Raw genomic sequence first — 13,900 nt, 5'->3', positions numbered from 1 at the left:
TTGCCCATGGAGGTGTTAATGGCGGGGGAACCTCGAGGACTGGCCAAGCAATGCCCGGAATGCCCTGGTTATGACCCGTAGTCAGAGTCAGCGAAGGGCACTGCGCCCCGACAACAGGGAAGGTACTCTGCCCGAGGCCTAGAACCCTAACCTGGTGGGGAGGGAACGCCCAGGGACACGGCTCAGAGAGGCTGCAGCCTCAGACCCAGCCAGCGAGAGAGAGCAGGTCCCCTTCTCTGTCCCAGCTGCTGAGTTCCAGGCTGAGTTGCAGAAAGATCCCTCCTTGCGGAAGCCCAGGGACCGGGCTGACCTCAGTGCGGTACAGACCATGAGGAGAGGTTGCAAGGAGAGGTTCCTGTGGGAGAAGGGGTTCCTGTACTGAGAATGGGCTCCCCTAGGAGAAATAGAGGCACGAGGGATCAGGAGGCAGCTGGTGGTTCCCCAAAAGTTTCACCACAAGCTACTATACCTGGCCCATGACATCCCTGTCGCAGGACACCAAGGGATCCGGCGCACCAGGCAGAGGCTGCTAGAGAACTTTTACTGGCCTGGGGTCTTTACCCATGTCTGACAGTACTGCCAATCCTTTGACCCCTGCCAGAGGGTGGGGAAGGCCCGGGACAAGGGGAAAGCGGCTTTGAGGCCTTTACCCATCATAGAAGAACCTTTCCAGAAGGTGGCCATGGACACAGTGAGACCTCTCAGCAAGACTACCCGGTCGGGGAAGAAATACATTCTGGTGGTGGTAGATTTCGCCATTCGCTACCCCGAGGCGGTGGCCTTGTCCTCTATCGAAGCAGACACCGTCGCAGATGTGCTGCTTACCGTTTTCAGCCGGGTGGGGTTCCCCAAGGAAGTCTTAACGGACCAGGGGTCCAACTTCATGTCGGCCCTGCTCCGGTTCTTGTGGGAGAAATGTGGGGTCCGGCACAACTGGGCCTCAGCGTATCACCCCCAGTCCAACAGGCTGGTGGAAAGGTTCAACGGGACGCTAAAGATGATGCTAAAAACATTTATGAACCAGCACCCGCAGGACTGGGACAAGTACTTACCTCACCTGCTGTTTGCGTACAGGGAGGTACCGCAGGAATCTATTGGGTTTTCGCCTTTCGAACTGTTGTATGGAAGGCGGGTAAGGGGGCCCCTAGACCTGCTGAGAGATGAATGGGAGGGGAAGGCCACTCCTAATGGAAAGTCAGTGGTGGAGTATGTCCTGACCTTCTGAGAAAGACTTGCCGAGCTCATGGGCCTGGCCAGGGAGAATCTAGCCCGAGCCCAAAGGAAGCAGAAGGTCTGGTATGACTGCACGGCACAGGCCCGCGCCTTTGCCTCTGGGGATCAGATGATGGTTCTCATCCCTGTGAGGAAAAACAAAGTCCAGGCTGCCTGGGAAGGGCCTTTCAAGGTTATCAAGCAACTAAATGAGGTACACTATGTAGTGGAGCTGTCGAACCAAGCACTTCACTGCCGGGTGTACCATGTGAATATGATGAAGCCATACTATGACGGGGAATGTGGTGTTGCCCGTGTGTGGACATTGGGAGGAGCAGGGAGATGACCCTTTAGTGGATCTATTCCCTGGGACAAAAGCTGGTTCCCCCCTGGAGGCAATTCCCCTCTCTGACCAGCTGACCCTGGCCCAGCACGCTGAGATCAGAGGGGTGCTGCATCTATACCAACAGCTGTTTTCCAGCCATCCTGGACGCACTAATTTGACTGTCCTCTGGGAAAACCGGGTCACCGAGAAAACTGCCCAGGATCTAGAAAGAGAGGTCAGGGACGTGCTGGCTTTGGGGGTCAAGCCGTCCTCCAGCCCTTGGGCCTCACTAGTGGTGCTGGTCCCCAAAAGGGATGGGTCAATCCGGTTCTGTGTGGACTATCGAAAGCTCAGTGCCATCACTGTATCTGATGCCTACCCCATGCCCAGGCCTGACGAGCTCCTAGACAAGCTGGGAGGTGCTCGGTACCTCACCACCATGGATCTTACCAAGGGCTACTGGCAAGTGCCGCTGGATGCAGATGCCAGGCTGAAATCGTCCTTTATCACCCCTCCGGGGGTGTACGAGTTTCTGACCCTGCCCTTTGGCCTCAAGGGAGCGCCGGCCACCTTCCAGCGCCTGGTAGATCAGCTACCGAGGGGGATGGAAAGTTTTGCCGTGGCGTATATTGACGACATCTGCATCTTTAGCCAGACCTGGGAGGACCACGTGTCCCAGGTTAAACAAGTCCTGGACCGATTCCGAAAGGCTGGGTTAACCGTAAAGGCTGAGAAGTGCAAAGTCGGGATGGCTGAAGTATTTTATCTGGGCCATCAGGTGGGGAGCGGCTGCCTAATGCCGGAACCACCAAGGTGGAGGTGATCAGAGACTGGCCTGCCCCCCAAACCAAAAAGCAGGTCCAGGCCTTTATTGGGATGGCGGGATACTATCGAAAGTTCGTGCCCCACTTTAGCGCCATAGCCGCCCCCATCACTGAGCTGTGCAAAAAGGGGAAGCCAGACAAGGTGATCTGGACCGAGCAGTGCCAGCAGGCTCTCTGGGTGCTGAAGGAGGCTCTGGTTAGTGGCCCAGTTCTGGCAAACCCAGACTTTGACACACCCTTTATGGTGTTCACCGACACCTCAGACACGGGACTGGGGGCGGTGTTAATGCAGGAGGATGAAAAGAGGGAGGGACACCCCATCGTGTACCTGAGCAAGAAGTTACTACCCCAGGAACAGAACTACGCGGCCATCGAGAAGGAATGCCTGGCCATGGAGTGGGCCCTTAAGAAGCTAGAGCCATATCTCTTTGAGCGATACTTCACCGTGTACACTGACCACTCTCCCCTGACCTGGCTGCACCAGATGAAAGGAGCCAACGCCAAGCTCCTGAGGTGGAGCCTGCTCCTGCAGGACTATGACATGGACGTGGTCCATGTGAAGGGAAGTGCCAACCTGATAGCAGACGCATTGTCCGGAAGAGGGGATCCGAACTTCCCCAGGTCAACTGGGCAGACGTGACACCCCGCTCAGTTCAGTCTCGAAGGGGGAGAGAAAGATGTGAATGGAGTAGGGACTGTCTGTGGGGGATGGAGAGCCGGGGATGACTTTAGGTGAGGAACAGATCTTAAGCCTGTAACCTGAGCCAGGTGGGGGGAAGGGGATCAAGCACCTTTGCCGTGGGGAAGCTGGAACAAAGGAGGGCTCGGCTGGAGGAGGGTTAGGTCAGTTTCGGTTTTGGGCTGAAGTGGTTGGAATTCAGGGAATCCCAAGCTGGGACCTAAGCTTCCTGAAACCCCCAGAAGGACTGGATTGAGGGGTCCTGGTTGTGCCTCTAAGCTCTGCTGTAACCTGCATTCCTGTTGTCCAATAAACCTTCTGTTTTACTGGCTGGCTGAGAGTCACTGTGAGTCCCAGGAAGAGGGGTGCAGGGCCGGACTCCCCCATACTCCATGATACTGTGCAAGGAGAGGGTCATTCCAGTGGGTGCTAATTGCTCTGCCCTGGCTCCCGCCTCTCTTGCCTGCTGCCCTGGGCTGGGTATGTGGGTAAATGCACCTAACAGCCCAGGGCTGGCTGGATTACACGGCATTACGTGTCGAATAGCCTAGGGAAATTGGCTGTCCTTTCTGCCCCTACCCCATGTGGGAGAGGACAATTGGGGATACGCCATCTGTGAAATCTCCCAGCCTCCCCTGGGCTCCCTGGCAGAAACATAATGAGGATCGTTATCTCCAGCAGAGGATTTTCAGCCACTGTCATTTCCCTGCTGCCTGGGGATTGTGATATCTGGGTACAGGGGACTCACCACCCACCCTGTTGTTCACACCACAGCCCAGGAGGGGCCAGGAAAACACAGGCAAACCAGCATGGGCTGACACATGGACATCAGTGCCTGTGCTGCTGTGTACGCGTCACCTGGGTGTCTGGTGCTGCGGGTGGCCGGGACTCTTCGCATGGTGTAGGAGATGAGGGCGGTTTTCAGTTAGGTGCAGTGTGAAGTTTTGTAGATCTTTGTGGCAGGGATCTTTATTTGTTGCTTGTGCCGCTCTGAGCACCTGTCTGCATGGGGCACATAAATCACAGTGATGAATTATGGCTCGAGGCTGGCACTCGGCTGCTGGACAGAGTAGATATTGCCTGCCATTCATTCCAGGGCTAAGGGGTCTTCAAGCCCACTTCAGCCCTTGCAAGGTGGACTATGCCACAGCATACGTGTGCATATGCCAGTGCCCCCTAGTGGCTAAACTGGGGAAGGCTGCCTCAAAGTAACACACACCGGTTTTTTTGCTAAAGTTTGTGGGTTCCATTCCCTGACGCTGCACAGATGCACTTGGCTGAGCCCTGCAGTGCCTGTGTGTGGCTGTAGGTTGCTGGGTGCCAGAGTCCCTCCTCATGCTGCTTTCCCACACTGTGCTGCCATTTCTGCAAATAGTTTTCCACCACTGAAAGTGTTGTGGCAATTGCACACAGCAATACAGAAGCCCTCAGTATAATGAGAAAATGCCAGAGGGGTGCATCACTGCCTGGGCTGGGATACATTGATGTATGGCGGTCTCTTTATCCCATGGAAGGAAATGATGGATGTGGTCTTCATTCTCACCCAGGATTTATGGTATCAGCCCCTCCCTCCCTGGGTCAGGAGAGTGACACTCCAGATTTGAAACTCAGAAGTGGTCTTTGGACTCCCAGACCTGCCAGCTAACTTCTGCTGAGCTTGCAGTAACGGGCACCTTTTCAGCAAGCCTGCTTAATCACGGACCTGTGTGCGTGCCCAGGACCTTGTACGTTGCACACCCACAAAACCTCCATGCAAATATGGGTGGATGGGCAGCACACAAGCCTTGCACATGCAGAGGAGCAGGGCCACTGAAAAGCTGCCCTCAAGGCTTCCGCTGAGAGCTAGATAGAGGCTTGATGAAACCTCCGCTGTGTCCTCAGGAGCCCGCCCATCAGCAGTGACCATACAGCAGAGGTTTCCCAGCACCCAGTTCACAGCCAGCTAGGCAGCTCAGCAGCTCTGGAATCCCAGCAATAGAGCTCAAACCTCCCTGTGTATTTCTTGGCCGACCTGCTCTCTCTTTTCCTGTATCCTGTAGTCTGAGTGTGTGAGCCAAGGAGCGGCTGTATGGGGAGGCTGCATGCCAAGCTCTTAGCCAGCTGTTAGACTGTAGGATTTATGGCAGGACGAGGCTGTACTTGGTTAATGATGGTGGCTTCAGGTTAATATTTGAACACCAGCCCCTTGTTTGGACTAAGTGAGCAGATTTGTCTTCCTGACCCTTAGAATTCCCAATGGGATCCAGATATTCCACTCCCAGTTTCCTAACAGTGATACGATTCCACTGCCCTTCCCTAGCACCAGCCATCCTTGTTGCTCAAAGCACATTACAGGTGTTCATGGATTCAGCCTTGCAGCCCCCTCATCTCCAAGTTAGGGAAATTGAGGCACAGAAAATGTAAGGATCTGGGTTTTAAACTAGTTAGCTCTGCAATTGCATGTGCTGCATGTGTGCACAGCTGCCCCCGATTTGTTCATACAACATGACAATGTGTATTGATTGGTTACAGTAACGTTATTGTGATCACTTGCACTCTCACATATCCAATGAGCATGCCAAGCACATTGGTCCCACACAAGGGGGTCCCACTTTTCCATGCAGAATTGAGCATCTAACTTGTTATAAAATTGAGGGACTTGTGTGACATCACACTGGAAACAGCAGCAGGACCTGGGATCCGACCACCAGCCCATAGATTCATAGGTTCAGATTGCAAGGCCAGAAGGGACCATTGTAATCATCTCTGACCTCCTGCACAGCACAGGCCAGAGACCTGCCTCACACTAATTCCTAGAACAGAGCTTTTAGAAAACACCAATCTCAATTAAAAAATTGTTGGTGATGGAGAATCCACCACAACCCTTGGTAAAGTGTTCCAAGGTTAATTACCCCCACTGTCAAAACTTTACACCTTATTTCCAGTCCGAATTTGTTTCACTTCAATTTCCAGGCATTGGACCATGTTAACCTTTCTCTGGTAGACTGAAGAGCCTGTTATTAAATATTTGCTCCCATGTAGATACTTAGAGACTGTGATCAAGTCACCCCTTAACTTTCTCTTTGTTAAGCTAAATAGATTGAATTCTTGGAGTCTATTACTATAAGGCAGGTTTTCTAATCCTTTAATAATTCTTGTGGCCCTCTGCTGAACCCTCTCCAATTTATCAACATCCTTCTTGAACTGTGGCCATGGGAGCTAGATACAGTATGCCAGCAGTGGTCATGCCAGTGCCAAATATAGTCGTAAAATAAGCTCCCTCCTCCTACTCTATATTCCTCTGTTTATGCATCCCAGGATCCCATTAGCTCCTTTGATTACAGCATTGCACTGAGAGCTCCAAATCCTTTTCAGAGTCCCTGCTTCCCAGGATAGAGTCCGCCATCCTGTAAGTATTCTTTGTTCCCAGACGTATACATTTACATTTAGCCATATTAAAGCGCATACTGTTTGTTTGCATGCAGTTTACCAGGCAATGCAGATCACTTCACATCAGGGACCTGTCCTCTTCATCATTTACCATTCCCCCAATTTCTGTGTCATCTGCACACTTTGTCAGTGATGGAGCCAGTGGTGACCAGCCATCATTCCTGTGAGATCCTCCATGCCATCTCTCTCCAGCTACCTTGGCCTGGTGTCTTTCATGGGTTGGAAGCTCGCTGAAGGGGCTTTGGCTAAGATGTTCCATGCAGTCTAGAGGATTTAGGGACATAATTGCATTCACTTTGATGGAAGACATACCTGAATCTCCTAAACAGCCTCGAAAATCTCATGTTCCTTGTCTTTGATCTGCCTCAAGTGCTCTGCATGCCATTACCAATTACCATAGACAGTCCCTAAGGCAGCAGCATAGTCTAGTAGACTGAGGTAGGACTAGGAAGCAGGACTTCTGAGTTCTCCCTCTAGCTTTGTCGCTGACTCAGTGTGTACCCCTCCTACTGCTGCTGCTGCACCCCCCGCCCTCCACAGCTGTCCCAGCACTCCAGGAGGCCAACTGGAGGCTGCTGTTTCGATGGATTTACCCCACTGAGATGGGAGTGTTAGGTGACAGCTCCCAGCTCACGTGCACCCCTCTGACTCCTTGCCATCCAAGCAGCTTGTTGGTCCTCATCTAAGGAGCAGAACCAATTCAGATCCTGCCTGCAGAGGGAGGGCAGCCAGTAGTGGCTCCTATAATTACTGTTATGCCCTGAATAATTCATACCATCATGACTCCAGCGAAGTCGCCCTCCCCTCCTGAGCACATGGGGGCCTCTGCTTGAGAAGCACTGGCTGATGCTCGGGGCTGTATCAAGTACAGACTAGAGGGCTGAAGGACCTAATGCAGGCTGGGCTGCACCTAGTGGCTGGGGCAGAAGGGGTGAGATGAGAGGCCTTAGGGCAAAATGTGATACACCAAAGGCAGCTTTCCTTCCATCCAGCAGGGACTAGTGCCCTCTGCCGCTGGTGGAGGGTGGTGGGGGGAAGGGGAGAGTGACAGTGATGGGCTGTTCAGCGCCAGCTGGCAGCAGTGGGGAAACACAGGAATGGATCAGGCACAGAACAGGGCGGGCAGTGTCCACCCTGGACAGCACCTGCTACTTCTATCACCAGCCACTGAAGGCAGCTGAGTAGGTGCTGCAAGGCGCTGGGAAGCGGGACTCCTGGGTTCCGTTCCTCACACTGCAACTGACTCAGTGTGGCTTTGGACAAGTCACATCCCTGTTCTGTGCTTCCCCCAGGCAAAGGGAATAATGCTACTGGCTGGGGGGCTGAATTTGTTACTGTGGCCAAATAATTCAAGTCTGGGGGACTTCACTAGGAGCTGCTCAGCCTCTCTGAAAACTAGGCCAGTTATTTATGCACCTAAATGTGCAACAAGGGGCCTGGGTTTTGGCCCCCAGGTTTGGCTATGGAATCTTCACCAAAGCGCTCCAAGCTGTGGGGCTGGATGTATGGAATTACCCTAGGGTTGAACTTGCCTTGATGCTCTCCAAGAGGTTTATCCTCTGACTGGGAGAAGTGGGCAGGGTTTTGGGAGGGGGTAGCGGGAGCACATGCTGGAAGGAGGGCCCCTGGTGCAAAGCGTCTGCATGCAGCTCCTTGCCCAGCACCCCGGAGGCTGTGAGTTGTGAGGGGTTAACAGGAATAAAGCCCATGTGAAAAACTTTCAGCTTTGGAGCTGCAGTCAGAAAGTGCATTTGTAGCCTCAAGTGGCCGCCTTGAAGACAATCCAGACCTGTCTGGGAGCCGTCTGCTGCTAAAACCCTTTGATCCACTTACTGTCCTCTGGGGAGCTCCCTGCAGTAATGGTGCTAATGCCCCCATGATGACAGGGGCTTAGCTGCCAGACAGATGCAGGCGTGGCCCCCTCCCTCTGCCAAGCCATAAAGCAGCAACAGAAGCAGCAGAGAGAGAGAGATGGGGTCTTCTTTCGTGACAGACTGAGGATGCCACATGGACTTAACCCCAGCGATGCTGGAAGCCTGGATAAATGTGTCTGGAGCTGGAGACACCTTGCAGTTTCATCTGGGAGGGGTAGCTTGGAGAGGGGGATTCATTAAACAGAAACGAATTATCTCCAGATCCTATTTTCAGGTAGTTTTAGATATGAAAGAACAGTAATTAGAGGAGTTTTACTACTGGAAGAATCTCTGCTGGGCGGTCCTGGCAGGGGCTCCATTGGCAGTCATGGCAGGGAGCTTTTTGGCAGTCACAGTGGAACTCCATTGGGTGGTCACAATGTGAGCTTCCTCGGTCAGGCATGGTGGGGAGCACTGTTGGGTGGTATTGTGGGAGCACCATTGGGTCATCATGGCAGAGAAATCCATAGGGCGGTCAAGATGGGGAGTTTTGTTGGGTGGTTGCAGTGGGGAGCTCTTTGGGGCAGATTGTCAGCTGCATTAGGTGGTCATAGGTGAGCGGTCACAGTGGGAACCTCAATTGAGTGGTCATGGTGGTGAGATTAGCCATGATGGGGGGCTCCACTGGGCAGTCCCAGATGGACCTTCGTTGCGTGGTTCTTTGGTTGGTGACAGTGGGGAATCCCATTTGGTGATCATAGCAGGTTGAGGGGTTCTTTTGGGGACTCATGGTGAGAATCTTCATTGGGTATTCACAGTGGGTAGCTCTGGTGGACAGTCGGCAGGATGCAGGGCTCCATTGGGCAGTCATTGCAGGGGAGAGGCAATGTAGATGGTCACGATGGAACATCTTTTGGAGTCTAACTTATACATTGGCATTGTGGTGGGATCTCTTATTGCTCATCTGGTCCCTTCCCCTGCCTCAGGGCCTATGCTGGGGGTTTCAGATAGTTTTGCACAGGAGTTGGGGTGAGTAAAGCTTGATGGAGTAAGATGACATAAGAACTACTATGCCCCCATTGGAGAGGCCTTGAAAATACTCTATCGGTTGTTGTCTAGGCTTCGTTTCTGAGCTCCCATCGGTTGCATCTTGCTGCAGGATGTGGATGGAGGAATTAGGATATGTATGATTTCCCTGAGACCAAGGACATGGATTGCTAGTGGGATGGGATCAAGGAAGATGTAATAGCCCATTTGTTGTAGGGAGTAGGGATCTTTCTCCAGGAGGGGAGCACAAGGTCAGGAGAGCTGTCTCCATTTCCAGGAGGCATAAAGTATTTCCACAGAGAAGGGTTTATTGAAGCTGGAGGGAAGACACTGATCTCAAGCCATGGTAGACTGAAGTCTCCAGGAACGCAGACTTGGGATTCTCTTTGGGAACATTCCTGAGACAGCTGGATCTCTGCATCGGTATGGGGATGAAATGCTGAGTTGAGCCCATCAGCAGATGAAACTACTCCACCCCTCCTACCTCCCAAATCCCCTTCTTCTACCCGTCCTCTGCCTGACCCCTCACAGAGTGTGTGGAAGATCTGACATGGCCTGCATTAACACAAGGGATGTCATGCTGGGAAAGAATGAACCTGAACTGGGTTGCAGATGTGTTTCTATGTGAAATGGGCCAAGAATGGCCATGCTCAGATGAACCTGTATTTCTGCTTCCTTCAGGTGCCCAAAGCCTTGGGAGAGGCAGGCTCTCAGAGGTACATGAGCATTGCAATAGCAGAGTGGGCTTGCAGAGTGTGGCACCTTAGAGACTAACAAATTTATTTGAACATAAGCTTTCGTGGGCTGCAGCCTGCTTCATCGGATGCATAGAATGGAACCTATATTGAGGAGAAATACAATTGCAGGTGGCAATTTTGCAACAGAAAAGCTTCAAAAACAGACTCCAAGGAGAAAGTGCTGAGCTGGAATTGATATGCAAACTAGATACAATCAGGGACAGGGAATGGTTGAGCCATTACAAACATTGAATCTATCTCCCCTTGTAAGTATTCTCACACTTCTTATCAAACTGTCTGTATGGGGCTATCTTGATTAGCATTTCAAAATTTTTTCTCTCTTACCTAATTGACCTCTCAGAGTTGGTAAGACAACGCCCACCTTTTCATGCTCTCTCTGTATGAGTATATATATCTCCTCAATATATGTTCCATTCTATGCATCCGAAGAAGTGGGCGGTAGCCCGCGAAAGCTTATGCTCAGATAAATGTGTTAGTCTCTAAGGGGCCACAAGTTCGCCTGTTCTTTTCACTTCTGAAAGGCTGCCGACCCCTGGTGTAAAGAGTGATGCTGCCCTTTGATGAACCCCACCGAGAGGAGAAGGGACCTGCTAATACTGTTGCTTATGGGAGTTCTGCTTTCGCTCAAGTAGCAGAGGCCTGTGTTTTCTGCGCTGAAGACCTAGTATTTGAGTCCTGGCTCCCTGCGGAGTGTGTGCGATTTTTCTAGTTGCTGTCTGTTGTCGAGGGCCCTGTGCCTGTAATTCTGCCCCACGTTTGAAGAGCTGGGATGGTAGTAATTTATTGATTGATTTATTTATTTGCTCCCGTGTATTCAAAGCTAAAAAGATTTTAAAAGTTTGGAACAGTGTGAAGAGTGGGTCCCAGACTCCATACACCTGGACAGAGGTTCCATTATCTGCCCTTCTCCCTTGTGGGCCCAAGGTGGCCTGTCCGTTCCTTTCCCCTACACAGGCCCTGTGGCCTGCCCCTTATGCCTGGTTTCGCAGCTGTCCCTCCCCTCCCCTGGCACAGCCCCCATGAGCTACCCCTCCCCTTCTCCAATGCAGGCTTGTCCCTCCCCTCCCCTGGCACAGGCTCTGTGCCTTACCCCTCCCCATGTGGGCTCTGTGGCCGGTCCCTCCCTCTATGCTGGCCCTATGGCCTGTCCTCACCCTTCCCTGGCATGGCCTGGCCCTGCCCCTTTTGGATGAATGCTGGTAGAGGATGCTGAGGTTAGAGGTTGGGGGCTGAGAACCAGGATCTCTCTTCAATGGCCTCATTTTGCTTTTGGGGGCATACAGCTGGTGTCCATGTGGTGCCCTGGAGTGGGGGCTAAAGGAGGTCCCCATGTGGAGTGGGGCATAGTTGGGGGCATTGCCTGGCTGCTCTGATGGAGCCGAGGTGCCAGCCCTGGGAACAGATCTCTGGCACGACAGCTGTGGGCTGCGGTTGCTTACACTGCATTACAGTGCATGGCCAGGCTCCTGTGAGGATTGTGTCACTGCCTGTTACCCAATCACCAGTCCTTGCTACGGCTGCGCCCTGCATCCTTGTGCAGGAGTCTGGGCCGGACAAGTTGGGAGACAGCTTCCTAGAAGGTAACAGATGTTTCCTGTGGCACTGGTCCCTTGCCTCCAAGAGGCTGGGCACCGCACCAGCTCATCAGGCCAGGCACTACGGCTGCCATCACAGCTGGTGGGGGCAGGCTTAGGCATGGGGCGAGGGCCCGGAGGGGGCACCAAGGGGGGGGGCGACAAGGCACAAAGGAGAAGGCCCTGGCAGGTAAGAAAGGAGAGGCCAAGGGAGGGGAGATGGGACTGCTGGGAGACGTGCCCCACAGCAGACAGCATGATGGGAATGTGGGAAGGGGAGAGGGAGCTGATGGGGCCGAGGTGTGAAGGTGAAGCTAACAAAGGCGCTATTGAGTGACTGAGCTTGGCCGCACTGCTTTGTGCGGAGCCGGAGGCTGGCCAGGAAAAACAGGCCTGGAGCAGGGAGCACACAGTGTCCCTGGCTGGAGCTGCGCAGCCCTCGGTACATTCTGTTGTGCAGGAAGTTGGCGGGAGAAGGAGGCTCTGCACATCTGACCCTGGCTGGGAGAGACTCCCATCTCCCTCCGACTGCTCAGCTTGCCATGCCTAATCGTCTGCATAATGAGCTCCATTCAGGGCAGCAGGACCCCCTGCAGTTTGGGTGGTGGAGGGGTGGCTAAAGCCAGTCAGTTCTAGGTCAGCACTGGGGGGTCAGACTGCAGATAGATTGGGCACCTTTCCCAGGAATTTGAAGATAGTTTGCAGGCAGCAGCATCTAATTCAATTAAAACTCAGTGTCCCAAAGCTGGAGAGCCCAAAAGGAGCACAGCACAGGGGATCCAATGGGACCCTCCTGGGCAGGTGGCACCTGCAGAGGATCCCCTGTGCCAAGCTGCAGTGGGAGAAGGGCACGCAGCAGGGTGAGGTGGGTTCACTGCAGGCAGGTCAGCAAAGCTGGTCCATGCTAAAGCCACCCTTTGTTTTACCCACGTGATCCGAATTCAATCCTTGTTACACAGAGCCCACGTCCCCCGGCTTCAATCCTTGTTACACAGAGCCCGCGTCCCCCAGCTTCAATCCTGATTCCTTGTTACACAGAGCCCGCGTCCCCCGGCTTCAGTCCTGATTCCTTGTTACACAGAGCCCACATCCCCCGGCTTCAATCCTGATTCCTTGTTACACAGAGCCCGCGTCCCCCAGGTAGGCAAAGCCTCTGGGGACCCAGCTAGCTGGTGCAGCAAGGGAAACAGATCAGTCCTGCCACAGGTGCCCAGCAGCCTCCCAACTACGCAGCTGAGGCAATGCCCAGTGAGGAGCACTGAGTGATCCTCCCCACTTCCAGCTTGGGCTGGGCCTGGCCATTAGGGGGTGGTGGGAGCAGGTCTCAGGCGGATGATGGTACTGAACAGAGACCCAGAATCACTTCACACACATGCCTCTCTCCCCTACACACCCTGACCTGCCTCTTCCCCTGCCCCAAACCCTTTCACACTCACCCCAGCTGCTCACAGTCAGCCCTGCCCCTCTCCCACCCCCCAAACCCTGACACACTCACCCCAGTCACTCACAGCCAGCCCCGCCTCTCCCCCTGCCCCAAACGCTGACACACTCACCCCAGCTGCTCACACAGCGAGCCCTGCCCCTCCCCCTGCTCTCAAACCCTGACACACTCACCCCAGCCGCTCAGTCAGCCCCGCCCCCAAACCCTGACACACCCCAGCTGCTCACAGTCAGCCCTGCCCCTCTCCCACCCCACAAACCCTGACACACTCACCCCAGCCGCTCAGTCAGCCCCGCTCCTCCTCCTGCTCCCAAACCCTGACACACTCACCCCCGCCGCTCACAGTCAGCCCTGCCCCTCCCCCTCCCGCTCCCCACAAACCCTGACACATTCACCCCAGCTGCTCACACAGTGAGCCCCGCCCCTCCTCCTGCTCCCAAACCGTGACACACTCACCCCAGATGCTCACAGTCAGCCCCGCCCCGCCCCCAAACCCTGACACACTCACCCCAGCTGCTCACAGTCAGCCCTGCCCCTCTCCCTCCCCACAAACCCTGACACACTCACCCCAGCTGCTCACAGTCAGCCCTGCCCCTCCCCCTCCCCACAAACCCTGACACACTCACCCCAGCTGCTCACACAGTGAGCCTCGCCCCTCCCCCTGCTCCCAAACCCTGACACTCTCACCCAGCTGCTCACAGTCAGCCCTGCCCCTCCCCCTCCCCACAAACCCTGACACACTCACCCCAGCTGCTCAC

At 54.0% G+C, this 13,900-nt stretch overlaps 1 protein-coding gene across 1 annotated transcript in view; it reads left to right on the top strand.

Annotated features, from left to right (window-relative positions):
• Window positions 1–13,900, top strand: part of FOXO6 (forkhead box O6) — a 100,262-nt gene that overhangs the window by 29,720 nt on the left and 56,642 nt on the right. The gene's annotated exons all lie outside the window — the stretch shown is intronic.

Source organism: Chelonoidis abingdonii, chromosome 25, assembly GCF_003597395.2.
Source record: "Chelonoidis abingdonii isolate Lonesome George chromosome 25, CheloAbing_2.0, whole genome shotgun sequence".
Taxonomy (NCBI): domain Eukaryota; kingdom Metazoa; phylum Chordata; order Testudines; family Testudinidae; genus Chelonoidis; species Chelonoidis abingdonii.
Note: the sequence above shows the minus strand (reverse complement) of the source record. Positions and strands in the feature narration are given on the sequence as shown.